Source organism: Syngnathus acus, chromosome 21 (assembly GCF_901709675.1).
Source record: "Syngnathus acus chromosome 21, fSynAcu1.2, whole genome shotgun sequence".
NCBI classification, from domain to species: domain Eukaryota; kingdom Metazoa; phylum Chordata; class Actinopteri; order Syngnathiformes; family Syngnathidae; genus Syngnathus; species Syngnathus acus.
In genome coordinates this window covers 3,233,810-3,254,076 of record NC_051105.1, presented here as the reverse complement: position 1 = coordinate 3,254,076, position 20,267 = coordinate 3,233,810, and the positions used below count along the sequence as shown (strand labels likewise).

Sequence of the window (20,267 nt, the reverse complement as noted above, 5' to 3'; positions counted from 1 at the left end):
TTCCCAAAGCAGTCCCCCCCCCCCCCCAATGCCCCCGGTGTAAGGGTGGCATTATTGACTCAGCAGGGGGATGAGTGTGGGTCACAGCGAGTGTTTAACCCTCTGAATCCCCAGCGGACCCTCGACCACCACCTTAAAAGACCTTTGACCAACAGGTGTCACACAGCCAAACAGAAGATTTGTCTTCATCCTTTTTTCTGTGGAGAAATCCAGTGGGAGGGCATGAGATGAAACATCGACAGACCATTTCTTAATGTTGGTAAACAATCGGAAGAAAGAGGAGTCGTAAAGTGATCAACCACCACTGACCTGAATAGATACAATGACAAAGACTTGTTCAGTTTGTGGTTGCGTATAATATACTGTCTCACAAAATAATTTGTTTGGTTCAATTTTTGAAAAATATCGGCCATTGGTGTGTTGTGCAGTTCAAGATGGGAATGCCTGCACTGTTGAATTGTCTGCAACTGTACAGCCGTTATCAAATTAAAATATTGATAAAGTTCATTTTAATTTACATAATCACAATTTGTCAAATTAATATGTAGGAATACCTTCTCAAGCTTTACAATTTGTGTTAATGAGCCAATGTATACAAAGCAGATATAAGCTTACCAGAGTTTGGCTGTTTTTGAGTACTTTTTAAAGATACAAACCTTTTTTTCAGCTTGATTATTATTCACTTGAGGGCGATTGTGTCAGAATTGAGTTTATTCTTTCAAGCTGAGTTGTGGTACTGCTGCTTGCTAATGAGCACAGGCAGACCGTATTTGAACGTCAGCATTTTGCTTGTTAGCTTTAATAACACTTTTTGTGGGCTTTGCGATTTTTTTTTTGCTTCATTACAATTCACAACAACATTTTGTGTCTACTGGGAATCGCCGTCATTTATTTTACGCACGGGTTATAGGGTGATGACCTGCTACCCTGGATTGTCATCACATGACCCCTGAGTGACGTCTCTTGGAGAGTCTTCGCTGACTCGACACATTCGCACTCATTTCTGTCAATCTCGCTAGGAGAGAGCCTCCTTGCTCCAAGATTTTGCGGATATGGTGGAATGGTGCTAATTGTTTTTAGCCAAGCAGTTGGCCCTGCTTGAATTTTGTAGCAGAATCAAGGATTCCAAATGTTTCCCACACCTCCTGATTGTATCTTGTAATAAGAAACAGCGGCAAAGCATTCACTCATGACTAATCAGATTCTTGAAGCGATTTCCAAATAGCAAAGCATGAGAAAAAAGTTCAGTCTTCAGTTTCGTTCACCCTTTAATTATTCATGTGGTGATTTTTTTTTCCTTGAACTTTCTATTTTTTCCTTAGTTCAGTTGGCAGTGTCTGGAATCTGTGGATCATTGCCATTCTTTTTACTGAATGGTGATTGGGAGGAGGTCCGACATGCAGAGGCTAACATATTTTGCAAACATTACAGTTGACCTTCTTTCATCTACATATATAAACATATATATTAACACACGCACGCACACACACACACACACACACACACACACACACACACGTGTATATATATATATATATATATACCTCCCTGTTTCTCTTTTTCAGAAGAATTTTAGGGGATTCATACAAAAATAAAAAGTAATTACAAAAACAAAATGTTTGCGAACACCCCAAGATATCTATTTCCACTCCATGGCCACCCGAAAAAAAAAAAATCCTTGCTCTGTCAGTGATTCTGTGGCAAAATACGATGAAATGAGTATTTATGACTTTCGAGTTTTCCCCCTGAAGAATTTATTCTCGTGCATTACAACATTTTCGCCGCATTAACATTGACTTTTAATGATGTTTTTCTCTCTGTCTTCCTTTCTTTAAAGCGGGGCCTTTAGGATTCTCTGTACACTTTGACTGGATTCTTCACGACCATTGCAGTTTCAAAATTAAAAATGAAAGAAACTATGTATGACATTTGTCTCGGTATTTTGCAGCTAGAACAGCTTCCATTCTTTCAATTTTTTTTCCTACGAAAAGCCTCTCGACAGCGCACAACGGTTTATGGCGGCGCACTAACATCTGTGAGCGGTTGTGCTGGTTTAAGTTAATGTTTTAATTGGTTCCCTCGAACAGAGGGTGAGCCAAATTGCTTTGATGTCCCCGAGGCTTTCTGTCTTAATGAGATATTCTCTCCTCCGAGGGATCACAGGGGTCTTGACCCATGTTGTCACTGGGATATTATCACAGAACATAGACACACACTGCATAAATGAAGTGGATATCTTTTAAACACATTGGGGAGTGTATAGTGTGTCCATTGAGATGGAGAGAGAGAGAGATCTGAGGTTAATTTCATAGTCTGGCTTGTGGGTGGCCTACGAAATGCTTAAAAAAACATTTCTCGACATTCTTGGAAGCTTTTTTTTTCATGACTAAATTTAGCAACACTAGTTGTGAAATTATTGAAATGTTAATATCTGTTAACATGTGAATTACAGTAATGTTATTCTTTTACGATAATAAGATTAACATTAGAAGTTGTAATTTTATTTGAGAATGTCTTAAATTACAAACATTTTGGGGATTGTAGTAAACATCACAGGAACTCCTAATTCATGAGGATGGTTTTATTTCACAAGAAACAAAATAGTCAATATTATTATAAGAGTCATATTTACAATGACCGTTATGTTGGGAAAACCAAAAAGAAGAATTATTTTAAACATAGTTATCTTAAAATATTTATATTACTAGAACCAAATATTTTAGAATATAGAATAATATAGAATATTAGAGGTTAGAGTAGTCAAAATATTATGAGAAATCCATCCTTTAAAGTGAAAGCTTCCCTTAACAATAAAATTATATTACAAGGAAAAAAATATTCAGAAAAAATCTAAATTCTATAAGTTATTTTAAGAACTTTTGTTTAAAAAAAATACCATTGCATTCTAACGAGGAGCCGTCATTTCAAAGATCGATTTTATAAGCACATCAGATTAAGTAAGAACATTTTGTGATGAATGCTTAACAAAAAATCTCTAAAAATCGGTAGATGGCTGCTTGAGTTCCCGTTTTTTGTAAGCAACATGCAGTTGTGGGATAAGAAGCAGCGGTGAGCATTGCACCCCTGTACAATTTTGTCAATTCCTCCACACCTATTCCAAGCATCTCATTTAAATGTTACCATTTGAGCTTCTGGCGTTTGCAACATATGCGCTGGAACCGCAGACATCATGTTCATTAATGTGTCCAGATTCTGCCTATGGCAGTTGAATAGTGGCTTTAAAGTGAGGAGGCGATGCGGAGAATGTCGTGCTGATTGCTGCACTGATACAATATACATCTTTTGGTAGCGGCAGTGTGATTGTGTGGTTGTGCGGTATCTCTCTTTCTGGAATAATGAGGCTGATCATCCTTGAAGGCAATCTCAATGCAGGGAGATATCAAGATGAGATTCCACAACCGGTTGCAATTCTATACATCCACAGCCTGGAAACTAAGTCTATCCTGAGATGAGAACGCTGGCGCTTACAAGAGACAACGTCATAATTTGGGTTTAGAGTGAACAAAGGGGCCTGACTTTAACCCCACTGAATACAACCACAGACTTGAAATGAATGCTGATGTTCCATAGGGGTGGTGATCAAGATGAAGTGCCAGGCTGTGTGTGGTTCTTCCGTCCACTCTTGAGAACCTCGGTTGTTAAATAAATGACCGTACTTACCGGACTATAAGCTGGTACGTTTTGCACAAGCTTTTAAACTTTATAGTCCAGTGCAGCTTGTTTATGGGTTTTTCATGATTTTTATGATATTGTATGATTTGTGCATCTTCTCTTATATGAGGAAATTAAACATCAAAACACGTGCGCCTTATAGTCCAGTGCGTATTTTCCCCAAATTTCAGCTGGTGCGTCTTATATTCGGGTGCGGCTTATAGTCCAGAAATGACGGTAATTGTCCATCCATCCATCCATCCATCCATCCATCCATCCATCCATCCATCCATCCATCCATCCATCCATCCATCCATCCATCCATCCATCCATCCATCCATCCATCCATCCATCCATCCATCCATCCATCCATCCATCCATCCATCCATCCATTATCCAGTAGTAGATTGCTGTAATGTGATCACATTTTCTTAACAAGCATGTCCCGAATTTGATTTCCTTAAGCCCGCAAACGCCCTTGCATTCATCAAATGAAATTCTGACATTCCGTCTCGACAAGTTGAGAATCACCGCTCGAAAGGTTATTCCTTCAAGCCAGTACGGCCAGATGTCCTTGTGAATAGTCTTATGAAGCGTTTTTAATGTTCCCCTCTCCGTCTGCCAGTTAATATCACAGCTAACAATCACGACGAGATGGAAGACAGAGAAGGTTCCGTGGAAGCTGTGGTCGGCCGCCACAAAGGCCCTTTTGAAAGCGGCCGGACGAACACTATAGATGTGAATCTGTTGGGACCGTCAGCGTTTCATTTGCACAGCCTCTTCACCGTGACAAGCAAAGAAAGAGGAGTAGTCGATGCCGCTTAGAGAGCCATTTATTTTTCTTGCCTGCCGGCCCTTTTTTTTTGTTCAAAGGGCCTTTTGTTTTTGCCAATAACAAGAGATATAAAAGATAGAGCTGATAACAGCATATACAGTATGACACCTACATACTTCCCACCAGCGAGGCAAAGATGCAGCAAGATACCTCTGTGGGGGTGCCTCGGGCCTTGTACCTCCTCCTCCTTGTGAAAGCCTCCTGGAAAAAAAAAATTGAATTGATCGGATACGCCTTGTTTAAAACCCCGAAGGGTGTGTAGGATTGAACTGACAATCTTTATCCATAGAACAAAAAGGAAATGACAAGTGTGGCCCTCTTACCAGGACTTTTTCTGTTGAACATAACCCAAAACTATCTTCTGTAAATCACACCTATTTGTGTAATCAGCGTATTTTCTGGTCTTGTTAGCGGAGGTGGAGCTATTGCTAGCCACCAGCTTTAAAAGTGACCGGCAGCATGATCGAAGACAGAAGGAGCCTGTATGAAAAGCAGATAAGGTTCTTCTCAAGATGATGTAGAGCTGGGGTCACCAATGTGTGGCCCCGCTGTCCCGTCAGGTTAAAAAAATGTTGACGACCTCTAATGTAGAAAAAAAGTCCAGATTCAAGAATTTATTATTGAAAGGGAATTGAATATTCCCTAGTTAGGCTATCGTGACCGTTCAAAGCCAAGACAGCTGCCACGACGATTGTGTCCGAAGGCCAACTTTAAAATAAAAACTGGGCAAACCATTGCTATCCATGTACAGTATTATGTGTTTAGCTTTTTTTTTTTTTTTTTTTAATGCCACTGGCATGTGGCATGACTAGGCTGGCTTCCCACTAAGACATTTGCCCGAAGATGGTAGCCCACCAGGGCAGCTCCCAGTGAGACCGTTATCACCGCGTCGCTGCGCAGCGGCATCGGTGGCCCATCAAAATATGTTCTAACCTGTCCGTGGTGTGGGAAAAAAAAAAAAAAAGAGTCAACAGTAGACGGCTGCCCGAAATAACTGCAAAGTAAGCTAGCTGATCACAGGGTCCCATATTGCAAATCAAATGTAGGAATTTAATGTTTTGATCAGGCCATACAATTTAATTGTGTTAAAAGCAAATTATTTGTGTTTGTATAAAATAGTCTTTTATAATGCTTTAATAAGATTCCATTCTATAGCCCGGTAAATACAAAACATCTTTATTTATATAGCAATTTCACAACAGCTGTCGCCGTATCAAAGCGCTTTACAGAAAACTGGGAAAAAAAAAGACAAAACAATATTCAGTTACAGGAAAATGACACATCTATACACATCAAAGATAAACCTACTCAGATGTGCCGTAAGTCTTTAAGTTAAAAAAAAAAATGGTATCAAACGAGAACCTCTGATGCTCATTTGAGAACCATGCCGAGATTTCTATGTGCACCCCTGATCATTGTTGCCTCTGCTGCTTGTAGAAAAGTAAAGTACTCTATTTTTGCAACAAATAAAACCAAGATTATGCTCACACTATTGTGATACAGCAAATATGCGATAAAGAAATGAAAATCGATAAAATGATCGATAACTAGTTTTGAAATCATGGACCAGTAGAAATGACTCGTTCAAATATTTATGTTAAAAGAGGATTGGCAGCAAAAAATGTTTGCAATTTCAACAAAGAAGCCAGCATCAAAAACAGATCAAACTAGTTGTGAATGAATCAGCAGCATCTATTCTACCGGCAACTAAGTGATGGCCTTCAATGTACATCTTCTGTTTCTTCCTATCCACAAAAGAAAAATGCTGTCAATTAAGTCATTGAAATTGCAGATCATTTCTTCCATCATGGCTGTTTGATATCTGTGACAATCACTTTCAGCTTCAACAAAACAACGGATCCACCTATTGTCTCCTCTTCTCTTTGTCCTTTCTAAAAATTGCCTCCGTTGCGGCTCTGTAACAGGAAACGCCAACGGCGCCGGGTCCAGGTACCCGCTTTGACTGACAGGCCGATTTACCGTCGCTGTTCCTCTCCACCAGGCCGGGAAATTTAGATCTACATTCACTGTGCTAATGTCAATCAAGCTGCTCCGTTGCCGCTCGCAGCGCTGCGGAGCTCGTGCGTGCGTCCCGAGAGTTTGTGTCAGCATATGCGAGCGGATTAAATGTGTGCGCGTCCACAAACTCCGCGCCCGCAAAAAAAACGAGTGTGGTGACCTGTGAAGGCGCACAAAGCTTCGTCATACCGCAGAACCGGAGAAAGGGGCTGCTAATCTAATAGCTTTGTTACAGCTACGGCTGTTGCCAAAGCGCTATATAAATAAAGATGCATTGTATTGCGCAATATTGATGCTCGTCTGGTGTTTGGGGTGAAATTGCGGAAAGGGCAATTTCATTCAATTATTGATTCATTTTTTTATGATTACTTTCGAAATTCATTTTCACCACGGTTCAGGGGCACTGCGCCCATGCGAGATGTGTGTTGTTTTTGTAGACCTATTATTTATTGGGGAGTTTGACAGCTATATCGCACTTCAATTATGCATGCCGAATTTAAATATTGAAGGCCCCAAACTGAGTTTCCCTGCAAATGGCATTACCTGGTAAAGCCGGGTGAAGATCCAATGCTAAGAGTCTGGCCACCAGACCACACTGTCTGGATTCCTAGCATACACCTATCACACACATTATAGGTGTGACACCCTAGATATCACGCGAAAAGAAAAAAGTAAGGAAGGCAGTCTTGATTGCTTTGTGAAGATATTGTTTATTTGTGTTTGTTGATGCATCTATGCGTCCCATACACTTGGTGTACTACTGTGGTTCTCAAACAAACTCCATCATAATCATACTGTAACTATATTTAATTGTAAAAAATGGGGAGTTATATTTACACTCTGAATTCCTTTGTAAATTCAACAAGGAGAGTTTTTTTTTTAATTGATTGGACTAGTTTATTAAAAAAAACAACAACAACAGACATATCCAGAAATGTCAAATCCAGATCCAGAAAGTAAATAAGTTTGGCTTATTGTATCAGTGCTTCTACTTTCTGGATCTGGATGTGACACCTCTGCATATGGTTGTGATTTAATCAAACAGAGCTCTATTATGGTTGCACACAATGCAAGTAACAACCATTAAGTGTAAAATGAAGCGCAACGAAGACAAGAGGTTAACGTGACCATCACAGAGAAGACCAATGGCTGAAAATATGTCTATAAACAAAAGTACATATGGAATCAAGCCTAAACAAGGAGTGAAACATTAACAAAAGTCACAATTTCACCTACAGTGCTTTCAACAAAATGCCGGAACAAATGGTAAACACACCGCTGGAATGAACCTATCATGAGATTAGGAAAGCGTGGAGGAAAGACCGAGACGACAGCAGGAGGCAATGAAATTGATCCAGTTGGGCCTCAATAGCCCAGTAATGACAAGGTGTGTTAGCCACCACCGCTCACAATGGAAAATAGAGCAACAACCTCAACAAAATGCCCTTTTTCTTTATGCTTTTACCACTGCAGCAGGGCTCCACCCCCATCGGTATTTTGGGGTTAATCAGACCTGGCGAATAGAAAGGCAGAGCAGATTGCTCGTCAGGGAAAGTCTCAGCTTCAGCTGGCCCGCTCTCAGTCTCATAACCCAAAATGGCTGCTTGCCTCATTGGCTTGCCTTACAACAGCCTCTCACAGCCAGGCCCTTTTGCATGCATGCGCATTTGAATCCCAAGCGCTGTTTGCGTATTACAGTCATAATGTAGCGGAGTCGGGCCGCTTGAGTGACTTGCCGGTGCTCTGCCAGGGAACGTCACGGAGCAGCCCCATCCAGAGAGGGATAGCGGAACTGCTCGGCACTGCAACTCAGCTCTGACCCAGATCCCGTCTGAAGAAGGCTTTTTATCTTCTCTTCCTGTTTTTTGATTTAATATATAAGTTTTTTTTCCCTTCAGAACAAAGGCTCAGCCAGCTCTCAGATATGTGTCTCCGCTCCCTCATTTGCGCATTTCCATCTTTTTCTATTTCTGTGTTTTTTTGTTATTGAAACCTGGCTTGTTGGGAGGGATGCTCTCTGGGGTGTGCGTGATGAAAAGGTGTCAGCCAAGCTTTCAAATGGAGAGAAAAAAGAAGCAAAAGAGAGAAGCGGAAGAAGCAGTTTTTTTTTTTTTTACTAGCTACGAATGTTTGTGTTTGGTCGACTTTCTCGGTCAAGTTTTTAATTAAATGGCGCATTTCCATTGGCTTAACCTTATCCAAGAGCCTTGCACACTTCTTTTTCCCATGGTTCCTCCAATTATCCAATTAGACGGGAAGTTTGATTAACATAAGATCAATTAATGCAATAATTAGACTTCTTTAATTAAAACAGCAGTAGGCCTATGAGTTTTCCTCATGATTATTTATTCCGTAATTAATAAAATGTAATTAGCATGGCAGATACCACAGTTAAACACTGCGATAATCCCACTGTGTGTAGTGGGCGCGCCAATGCTCATTTGCAAATTGACCAGACCTGTAGTAGTGGGCGTGCCAATGCTCATTTGCATATTGACCAGACCTGTAGTACTAACGTAGTTTTTTAAATCACCGTTAAAAAAAAAAAAGAAAATCGGCATAAAGCAAGTCTAATTTTTGCCACCAACTCATAATTTTTGTACCTTATATCTATGTATTGCAACATTGAATCTGAAATGTAATGGAGCTGCAAGGTAACACCGATTTCAACTTTGAAACTGCATCTTTAAGATGGCAAGCTGATACTGAGAGTTGTTCACCACAAGCTGCCAAACAGATTGTAATGTAGCATTTCTCTATTCTCCTTTCTCTTTGTCCAGATCAAAACCATAAATAGCCACAGTAATTACTGTTGTAACTGGTAAGATTGAAATTTTCCAAAATGATAGCTCGGTTTATTGAGGACTCTAAATTGGCCATAGATAGTTGCTCTGTGCTTGTTGATGAGCATTACAGAACATATTTGGAATTGAAGTTATTTCATTCACCAGTTTGAGTTGTTTGTTAATGTAACGGTGCGAAACATTTTTAGAGAGGTTACAAACAACACACAACGATGCAGTTTACGAAAATGCGTGGCATGGGAAGGCAAACTCGGTTACTTCATTTGAATGTTTTATAGTTATGGCTTGGAGATGTTTTTCACTGTGAGAATGTAAACCCATCATAAACCTAGGTAGCGCTGGTACATTGTAAAACTCCATCCTTTTTCTTTCGACACGCCTTTGTCGCCACGGCTAAACCGATTTTCTCTGTCTTGTCTCGCAGCTCAAGGTGATATGGCAGCTAATTAGCCGAATTATCAGTGACCCCGTTAACAAGCCCTTCATTCAGAGTCGCGCTTCCCCTCTGAGAGTCCAACACTGCTTCCCATGGCGCCCCAAGGAAATGTCGGCAAGAAGGTATTAAGAGTGAATAACCCGAGACACTTAAAGACAGAACGAAGGAGGGGAACATGATGACAGATAACAGATGGCTCAATCCCAGGGAACATTTTTTGCAGAGGAAAAAGAGCAGCGCATAGGCCAGGGTAATGATTTGAGTGTAAATGAAGCTGGACAGTCCGGCTCCTCCTCGCGCCTCACAGCATACAGATGGCACCGCTAATTGCAAACTGCAGCCAGCGTTCTTTTGCTGAACAATCTCGAATCCATCTGATGGGATGGCCGCTGTTTTCTGCTTTTGTCTCAGCGGCGTTCAACACGGCTCCTCGCTGCTGGATCGCTCATTATCGGCCAAAGAGTTGCTGCAACAAAGACGAGTACTAATGCTTGTTGACATTTAGCATCAATCTACATGTAAGTGTGCACTATTGCGCATGTAGTGGAGTTGACAACGGAAAACAAAGTCGGCGGAGAAATATGTTTTCAAGGCTTGGATAACGGACGGCCAGCGTGCACAGGCTAATTTGAGCATGAGCAAGCACTCTCCTGTTGAGTCCATGGTGGGAAAATCAAACCCCGTGGGCCACATTCAGCCCATTCTGGAAATAATCTGGCCTGCCATTTTTATTTACAAAAGAATATTTTTTACACGGCCAATGTGGGTTGATTATGTCTTTTTATTCAATTCTATAAAAGTAATTGGTTAATTGATTTCTTGTGAACATCAGATCTGTAAAATACACAATATCACATACTTTGTCCACTTTGTTTATAAATACATCAAACACAGTAAAATAAACAAAATTCAAGTTTAAGCACAAATGAGGCAGTGCCTATTAATTACGATAAATGAGTTCTTTTTTTTTTTAACCTCATCAATGCATGACCTGGCCCATTTATGTCTATTTTAAAAATTAAATGAGGTCCTTGGGTTTAAAAGTGGCCACCGTTAATCTAAATTAATATTTTGTTGGACGCTGTTTGAATCATTTTTGGGAAATAATGGCAGTAGAAAGAAATCTTGAATCTGTTGCTATCTCAGAACGCTTATCAACTATACAAACCATGTTTAGGGTAACAAGTAAACAATGTTCAGTGGTATCAGTGGTTTACTTGTTTGTAATTTTATGAAGGCTTAATGCGATTGAAAGTCCAAAATGGTGCTGAAGAAGTTATTGCGGCAAGCAACCATTTCGCAATATGCTAACGCATATGCAACTGTTACTCCTATGAAACGATAACAAGATGGTGGAGACTTGAGAGATGCATCATGTGCTGTGATTAAAAAAAAATAAGAGGCTTGAGCAAGGACTGATACAAATTATTCATATTCCAGTAACCCATTTGGTTGCATAACTTAAAATGATTATGTATGCACCATTGTTTCAGAGGGAGGTTCGGCATGTTTGCTGGAAATATTTTCACTTGTATTCCCGATACCATTTTTTTTTTTTTTTTAAATCCCACAGCATGTTTGATCGGATGTGTCATGTTTGTTTTTGTCAACACAACCAGTCCTTTTTCCTCCCTAAGATGAAAATGATTACATTAAAGTTTCACTTATTCTCGTACTGTGTGTAAATGACTAAAGCAGGGGTGTCAAACTCATTTTATTTGTAGTCACAGCTTCTTTCGGAGGGCCATTATGACTGTCAACCCAAATAAATGTATGAGCACCTCATATTATATACAGTAAAAGCTACAAAACAAACTGACAAATAACTCGTTTTCAAATCAGACCAGTAAAAACTGGTCAAACATTAAAAAAAAAAGATATTAAAAGTGAAGACAATTTGCAATTCTAGTAATGTTGATGCACAATTTTTGTTTGCGGGCCACATAAAATGATGTGGCGGGCCGTATCTGACCCCCGGGCCTTGAGTTTGACACCTGTGGATTAAAGTAACATGAATGAGATTCATGAACTACCGTTCAACAATGTATAAAATAGTTTGTAGTTCATCTCATTTGTTTTCAGAGAAGTCCAATTTAAATAAACATTCAAGGTCTTACTAGCCGCATCGGTTCATTTGCTCTGTCGCCACGGCAACAATTTGCTTCTATGCAAAGAAAGTGTGCAAAGTACTGTTCAAAGGCCATCCTTGAATATGACTCTTTCATAACAGTCATTTGCCTCTTTATCTCATTGCTATGAATATGATCTTGCATTTGGTTAAACCTCATGTTGGCCAATCTAACTATCTTGCAGTTGTCATCCATTCAGTGCTGAAAAGCAAAGTCAACCCCCGCATTTTCACTGTAATAATATGTTTTGTACAGCCCCATTTTGCCACTTGCTGTCAACTGAAAATTACATCACAGTTCTCAGGTCGCAACCAATCACAGCTCACCAGTTTTCTGAAGCTGCGCTGTGATTGGTTGTGACCTGTCAAACTGTAATCTAAAAGCTGTTAAATAAAAACAAAAATAAAAGTAATAGATAGATGAAATTGTAACATCAAATGGCAACTTATCAAACACAGAGAGTAGTTTTAAATCCCCAGATATTGAAATCAAGATATACTATATTTAACCAATTTTCGTGGACAATTTGAGCAGATCTCAGAAATTCAGCAAGTTTGTTTCAAGTTGAGCAATATAGAAACAGACTGTTCACTAGATCTCAAGGACAGTTGAGAGGATGAGCAAGGTTGGGTCACGATATCACCGAAGGTATGTTGGGTCAAGGGCGACCACTCCAGAATGGTAATGAGACTCTGAGGTGAACGAGCACCACCTCATTGTCTGGGAAGTGTGAAAAATAGCCACTTGGCACAAAGATAGTGCGGTGCAGGGATGATGAAGGATTTTGGTTGGATGTACTGGGCACAAATGAGAGGGGGTGGAGGTAGTGATCAGGACCTTGGCGAGAAGGCTCGGCACAGGTGAGCCTGAGTCATCCGTCAACATAATCAGTAGGACAATGGGAGGTTAGCTCACTGTAGGTAATTGGAGCCACAGCTTGACTTCCTCACAGGCTCTCGTAGATCTCTTCTTTATCAAACTTCCCCTGATATCTTGTTCTTTGAGTTTTTTTTTTAATCCTAAAAACCTGGATGTTATCATTTTTTTTCATCCAAGAGTGACATTTTTTTTATGCTCTCCATCATAGGTGTCAAACTCAAGGCCCGGGGGCCAGATCCGGCCCGCCGCATCATTTTATGTGGCCCGCAAAGACAAATTTTGCATTGACTTTGTGTCATTACTAAAATCAAAAAATTGTCTTCACTTTAAAAAGAAAAATAGAGATATTGCTGGCAATTTTTATTACCATTCGTCTTTTTAAAATATTTGAACAGTTTTTACTAGTCTCTGATTTCAAAACGAGTTACTCGTCAGTTTGTTCTGTAGCCGATACTGTATATAGAAGACAGTGACAATCATAATGGCCCTCTGAGGGAAACTATGACTACGATGCAGCCCGCAACAAAAATCAGTTTGACACCCTTGCTCTACATGGTTCATGGTCGTAAGCACAAGTCAAGTAGCTGTTGTTTTGCTGGAATAAGTAGAATCTTCCCCTGATAAAGACTCCATCTGGATGGTGGCATATGGTCCTCAAAAACCTGTATGAGCTCTTTTTCCCCCCGTCACATTCCTTCACAGATGCGCAGGTTATCCATGACGCTGTGAGGTGCTAACACAACCCTGAACCCATGCAGTGGCTGAAGTTTCAATTGTGACCTGGTTAGAATCTGGAGGCTCTGTTTAGTCTTTAAACTTGGAGAAAATTTCCTCAGGTATGCATAAAATGGAATCTCTAGTCATGATGTCATTTGATATGTTTAATTGTTGAATCATTAGAGAGTCAGTCACCCGAAAAAAAGCAGTTTTCGGTTGTAAGAGTGTACGAGTAGGTTCAGTTTTTAGGCTCACTATTTATTAGGGCTGTCACTAGTGCTGGAGTCAAGCCAACTGAGACCAGGTTATTCGAGAGACTAGAGAATAGGTCAAGATTTTTAGAGGTTGAAAATAGAGGAACAAAATATCGTTTGTCCGTGTGATTTTAATTGTTTATTTTCATTTGCAAATGTGAGTTGCATTGAGCAGCCGCATCCAGATGGTGCATTTGTATTGCTGCAATGCTGTTTTTGTTTGGTTGTTAAACCCTTCCTCTCTTGTCATGCTTGATATATCGTCCCATTTTTAAATTAGGCCAGGCTCGCCAGGTGGTTTCCAATAATACTGCGGCTTGTTCTCTGCTATTTTGTCTTTATTGATCCATTGCAACTGGGGAACGTTGGCAGCTGAATCCACAAAGTACTGTGTCACTGGTGTCTCAATGAGGTAGCGGGTGAACCAAATATTTCCACATCCCCAAAGGCAACAGTGAGAAATTCAGGACTGGAGTTTGTCGACGAATGCTCAAAGGCAACACTGTGAGAAATGGCCGCAGAGTCAGAACACTCTTGTCGAATTTAAATTTGCAGCTCAGAACTCTTGAAGGAAGTTAAGAAGTTATTGCCCAGCCAGGAGAGCTTTGCTTCAGAGTACAGCAAAGTTCAACTGTGGCTACAAGATACGTTTGGCTTCAGGACTCACCACCCACAGTCTGTATTTCATTTAGTTGATTTGTTTATGGAACGACTACCCATTCCTTCCTCGCCCCCCCATCTTGATTTATATTATTTTCTTCCTCCTGACCTGCTGCTACTTTCTGAACTGCCTTCAGAATAATGACTATGTTTTGTAGGTGTCCTAAATCTAATGCAGTCAGATTCCCTAAATTCAATTCAGCGCTGCCTCAAAGCTGGACTACAACACAAACAGAAGGGACTCGCAGAAGGTCAAAGTCATTTACACACAAATATCGGCTCTGGGTGAGACTCCCATCAAGCTAATGGAAATTGAAACCAAACCCTGAAGTGTAAACAAATTAAAATAAAGCAACACTGCTAATTCTGCTCAGTGGAATGGTGATCATATCCAATATCGGAATCATTCGCAAAACTCCTCCGGCACCGTAGTCTTCTATGTTCATTTTATTCATTTTTTTTCTTCCTTCTCGGTAACATCAAATGAATATTTTTCTTATTCTCTTCTAATCCATAATGAGCTGACACTGATGAAAACACAAGATGTCTGAAAGCACCTGAAGACACCGCTTTCCTCGACATGGCTGAGCGTATTGCGTGCAATTTGAGCCCCGCAAACAGCTTCCTAACTGTGTCAAATATGTAAATTCACAAGCTTCCTTATCCTCAAAGCTCAATCCGCCCCTGTCCCACATCTGACCCCGAAGCGTTAGTAGCCAAGCCTTAAAAGAAAGAAGTGTATTCTTGTAAAGAAGGAGAGTTTGTGTGTTTTCTCTTGAAAGACGAAAAGTCATTATCATACCGAAGCAATAAGAACTTCAGCAGCAGAGACTCATCATTGCTGATAACGTAGCTGAATCAATTCTCCGTCCGACATCCATCAACAGTAAACAGTAAAAGATGTTTTATAGCGCATTTAGCATTTACAAGCACAGAGCATTCCTCGGCAAAACACTTAATCTGCCTCAAAAGTGCCAGGAAGACTGTATTGAAGAGCTGGCATTTTATGTTTATCTCTTTCAATATGATACAAACCTTTTTCAGCCAAAGGCTTTTTTTTTTTTTTATTGTCGGCGGAACAACAGGCAAAGTAAAGTCCATCCATCCATCCATCCATCCATCCATCCATCCATCCATCCATCCATCCATCCATCCATCCATCCATCCATCCATCCATCCATCCATCCATCCATCCATCCATCCATCCATCCATTTTCTGAACCGCTTAGTCCCCACGGGGGTCGCGGGAGTGCTGGAGCCTATCCCAGCTGTCATCGGGCAGTAGGCGGGGGACACCCTGAACCGGTTGCCAGCCAATCGCAGGGCACACAGAGACAAACAACCATTTGCACTCGCACTCACACCTAGGGACAATTTGGAGTCTTCAATCGGCCTACCAAGCATGTTTTTGGGATGTGGGAGGAAACCGGAGTGCCCGGTGAAAACCCACGCGGGCCCGGGGAGAACATGCAAACTCCACACAGGGAGGGCCGGAGGTGGAATCGAACCTGCACCCTCCTAACTGTGAGGCGGACGTGCTACCCAGTGCTCCACCGAGCCGCCAAAAGTAAAAGTAAAAGCAAAGTAAAGTGTTTTCACAGACATATAAAGTCGAGCAATCGACATTTAATTCTTCTTTCCCTTTCAGCTCTTCAAGGGGTCACCTCAGCGCAGGGTAGGTAAGTTGGGTCCTAGGGATTCAAATGATCAGATCTGTAGAAGCATGACAATGACCTTGATCATTTGAATTAGACGTTTGAACGAGGGAAACAGCTTCCATCCTCTTCCATCGCTCCCTGTGCTCTAACTCAGCTACCTGCAAGTCTTGAATAAAGTCCAACTGAAGATGTTACCAGCAACCGCAGTTCATTCTTTGGAACTCTAAGTTTTGTACTTAATAAGTGAACTCATTTTCCCAAAGTATAAATCAAACCTGCGACACTTTGGGTTCACCATTGCTGTAGTGAAATAGTCATTTTAAAAACTTGAGGCGTATCTCACGCCATGTCCGTGGTTTGTAGCGATTAAGTTGATTCTATATTGAATTGAGTTTGTGGGAACAACTTGACAGTGTCCTGAAAAAAAAAAAAAAACCTAAACTAGACCTTTCTTAAATGACCTGCATATGGGCATGCGAGTGGGAGGGAGTCAACAGTGCGTCGCAACACGTCCTCCAACACTCTTCCTCTGAGGGAGCCATTGGCAGAATAAAAATGTAGGCGGGAGACCAGGCCACAGATGGCACACACACACACACACACACACACACTGAAAGCCTGAAGGACATACTTGCTCGCGGCACCATGTGAATCTCTCTTAAACTCTGCCACTACCCTCCAACCCTAAGAAGACCTTGTGCTGTAACAATGGAAAGCATGTGTATTTTTTTTCCATGTCCATATCTGTAACTGCGAATGCAGTGGTACAGTTCTGATCTGAACGTATAGAATAGAATGCCCTTTATTGTCATTTTACAACTTAGTTGTACAACGAAATTCGGATAGCTGCTCCCTTCTTAGTGCAAACATTACAAAATTTAAAAAAAGCATAAAAGGAAATATGAGAATAAAAGTGAAAGATCTTATTTACAGTATAGCTATTAGTCTAAGAATGAAGGTTAAAAAAAAAATCTTATTTACAGTATGTTCAATGTGGGTATATGTATTAACATGTTCCGCTGAAAGCCACATCAGAGGCAAAGAGACAGGAGAGAGTGCGAGAGAGAGCGAGAGAGTGACAGAGTGAGAGAACGACAGAGACAGAGAGAGAGAGCGACAGAGACGGAGACAGAGATATGCAGAGAGAGAGAGAGAGAGGGACACAGAGGACACAGACACTGAGAATAAAACCTTTTCACTTTCTCAGTCCAATCGGATTCCAAGTATTTGATTTTGTCTCTCGACACGAAAACCTCGACTGAGAACAAAATAATCTCAACTGATCTAGAAATTGCAACAGGAACGTTAGCACGCTTCCACTCCAAAACAAGAAGCACCACTTGCATCATTTCACCTTTGCCCTCAGCCAGCGCAAACTGTAATTTATCGCTTGGGGAAAGCTACTCGCTGTCGTGAGTGGCGCCACAAGTGCAATCCACCTGCCATCCACAGTCAGAACATGCCATGAATGTTTCATCATCACCACGGTGTTCTTCTGAAGCCTCACGTTGTAAGATCCTTTCAACTGATTGTTCCTGGAGAGTGTGTTGTCTTTGGCGATCAATAATTAAAGCGCTATTGGGTCGCTATATGTTAATATTCAGGTCAGTATCTCCCGCAACGTCTCTCCCTCTGATCTTAGTTATATTCCCTTCACATTAAAGGATCGAATGAATTCTCACACATTGGAGAGTACTGATGAAATATATTGTGGAATCACCCATCACCTCAGTTCTTAAATTTTGAATACGGTGCAGAAACATATGGAATTTAACCTAAACATTCATCAACGCCATCTTTTCTACTGAGGTTATTTTTCTTATGAATGTTAAAGTCTGAAGGATTTCTTTAAGGAGTAAGACAATACATAAAATTGTTTCATCCCAATTTATCTCCCTCAATCATGTTTTATTAGTAATTGTTGGAAAAAAAAACAATACAGTAAAGCAAATCATTTGTTTGGCTTTAACAGAATTTCTACAGTCAGGAAAATTGCCTTATCGCGTTGGTAATGTGTCGTATTGTGTTTTTTTTTTTAAAAACCAGAATATAATACTTAAAAGTTAATTTCTGTATTCATTTACTACGGTTGGCCGAAATGTTGATATTGTACTGGATCACTCCTTTGGATTTGACGAGGAGTTCCAACACTTTAAAGAACATTGCTGCTTTAACTTTAAATAAATAAATATGTGTATATGTTTTTATACAGATATTGTCTTCATCTGTGTCGTGTCGAATAGATTTAACTTTAATTAATGTATTTTTGTGTGTGTGTGGATGGAACACCATGAAGAGAGACCAACATTTTTTTGGTCTATTCTAGGAACATTCACGACATTATTGCATGATGTTAATTTGTGAGCGTCATTACTTTTGAAAAATAATTTAATTAGATACCAGTAGCAGGTGTTGCCAGTTCTTATTTTTAGCCATCTTGGAACTTGATTAAAAATGTTTGACGTTTGCTCAGTTTCTAAAGACGAGGTGTTTCAAAAATCCACTTCCTTTTCCTCTCTCATTTACTCAATAATGATCCGAACATTCCCACTCTTGCTGGCAGAAATTTTGTTAGTGACGAATGAAATCTCCTCTCCTTTCCTTCTTCTCTGACTTGTTTTGCAAGGAGCACTCACGACGACAATAAAAGGTCTCTCACGGCACGATGCTATAATTACACCTCAATCTGTCCACCGCGCTCTCTCTTCACAAACAAGCATCGGATTGTTTTCGGAATCCACTTGGGGGAGATTAAAGGACTTTACACACTTTGCGGTGCTTAAGATCGAACTCCTCGTCATCAAACAATCAAATCATAGTAGGGGGGAGAGTCCACTAACTTGAAGCATCTATCTATAATAGACACAAGGGCTTAGGGATAGGTAAATCTGGGTAGACGCATATTTGATCAATATCAGCTTCATTCTTGGATGTCTATAAAAACGTCGTGTGGAGTTATTTCCTTTACCTCTCTGGTGTGCTCGGAAAAATGCGTAAATGTTCAACATGTTAAATATTTCTCATTGGTAATACTTGGACTCGATGGGCTCTGTGATTGTGACCTGAAACAAAACTATAGCAAAAAAATCGGATGCGACGCTCACACTGTTGCTGGGCATAATGTTTGGCTTGTCACCGCAGGAAAAATAAATGATGAGAAAAAAAATCGATGAGTGTGAACCGTGAATATGCTGGGGTCCATTCTTCTGTATATAATATCGCTATATTTCAACGTACAGTATTGATACACCAGAATTCACTATCAATACTTCATCCCTGCGACGGAACCTATTTTCATTCTATTGAAGGTTGGTTGTGTCTCTACCTGTCATCGTTACCTTTACACTTTTTAAAAATGACTTAAGGCTTCACGTTCCGAGGCTCAAGTACTTCAACCAAATTGTAATTTTCTTGGGTGGAACGTTCAAGAATCTAACACTTTATATCATATTTTCTTCTACACGATACCAAGGATTAAAATGTGGTGTTTATAATATTTCACCTGGAAACTAAAACACTAAGTCCATCTGTCAGTCTAATGAACTAATTTATCTTGATAGTTACATTTAAACGTTTAAAAAAAAAAATCCTTTTGTTTCATTTATTGCTTATATGATCCTTATTTGTATGTGAGTCTCTGGTTTACAACAATCTCAACATCCAAGGCTTGAGTAATTGCTTTCATGTTTCATTTCCAAAATCTCCATGTTATTGCTACTCATCTTCCCAACTGCCTTCTGTTGTTTGCATCCCATAGAATGAAGACAAAAGTCAAGTTTCAAGTTTATTTATATAGCCCTAAATCACAAGCAGTCTCAAAGGTCTTCACATATACAAAACAAATTGACAATTATTCTCAAAGCATCCCCTGATCTTAAGCTCCCAAGAGGGCAAGGAAAAACTCCCAAAAACTGCAGAGCAACCTCACTTCTATAATAATGTTTTCCAATCACATCCGATTGGATGTGCAGCGACATTGATTATTTAACACCGTGACATTAAATATGTAAATACACTCCAGCTGGTGAAATTAAAATGTCATCCCACGTTGTCAACGAAATCAAATGCTGCTGTTTTTTTAAATGTCTTGGGACAGCTGCTGCCAAAAAAATCCTGGATTAGCCTCAGATGCTATGTTAGGTAGAAAATCTTTTATGGGCAGATAAGAAAGCAGATGACGCCCCGAGTTAAAAAAAAAAAAAAG

At 40.2% G+C, this 20,267-nt stretch overlaps 1 long non-coding RNA gene across 1 annotated transcript; it reads left to right on the top strand.

Moving 5' to 3' along the window:
• The first annotated feature begins 1,918 nt into the window (after positions 1-1,918).
• On the top strand, positions 1,919-17,066 carry LOC119115284. The gene is made up of 3 exons (XR_005096122.1): positions 1,919-1,931; positions 13,813-13,819; positions 16,853-17,066. It is a non-coding gene; the product is annotated as an uncharacterized LOC119115284 (long non-coding RNA).
• The last annotated feature ends 3,201 nt before the right edge of the window (positions 17,067-20,267 follow it).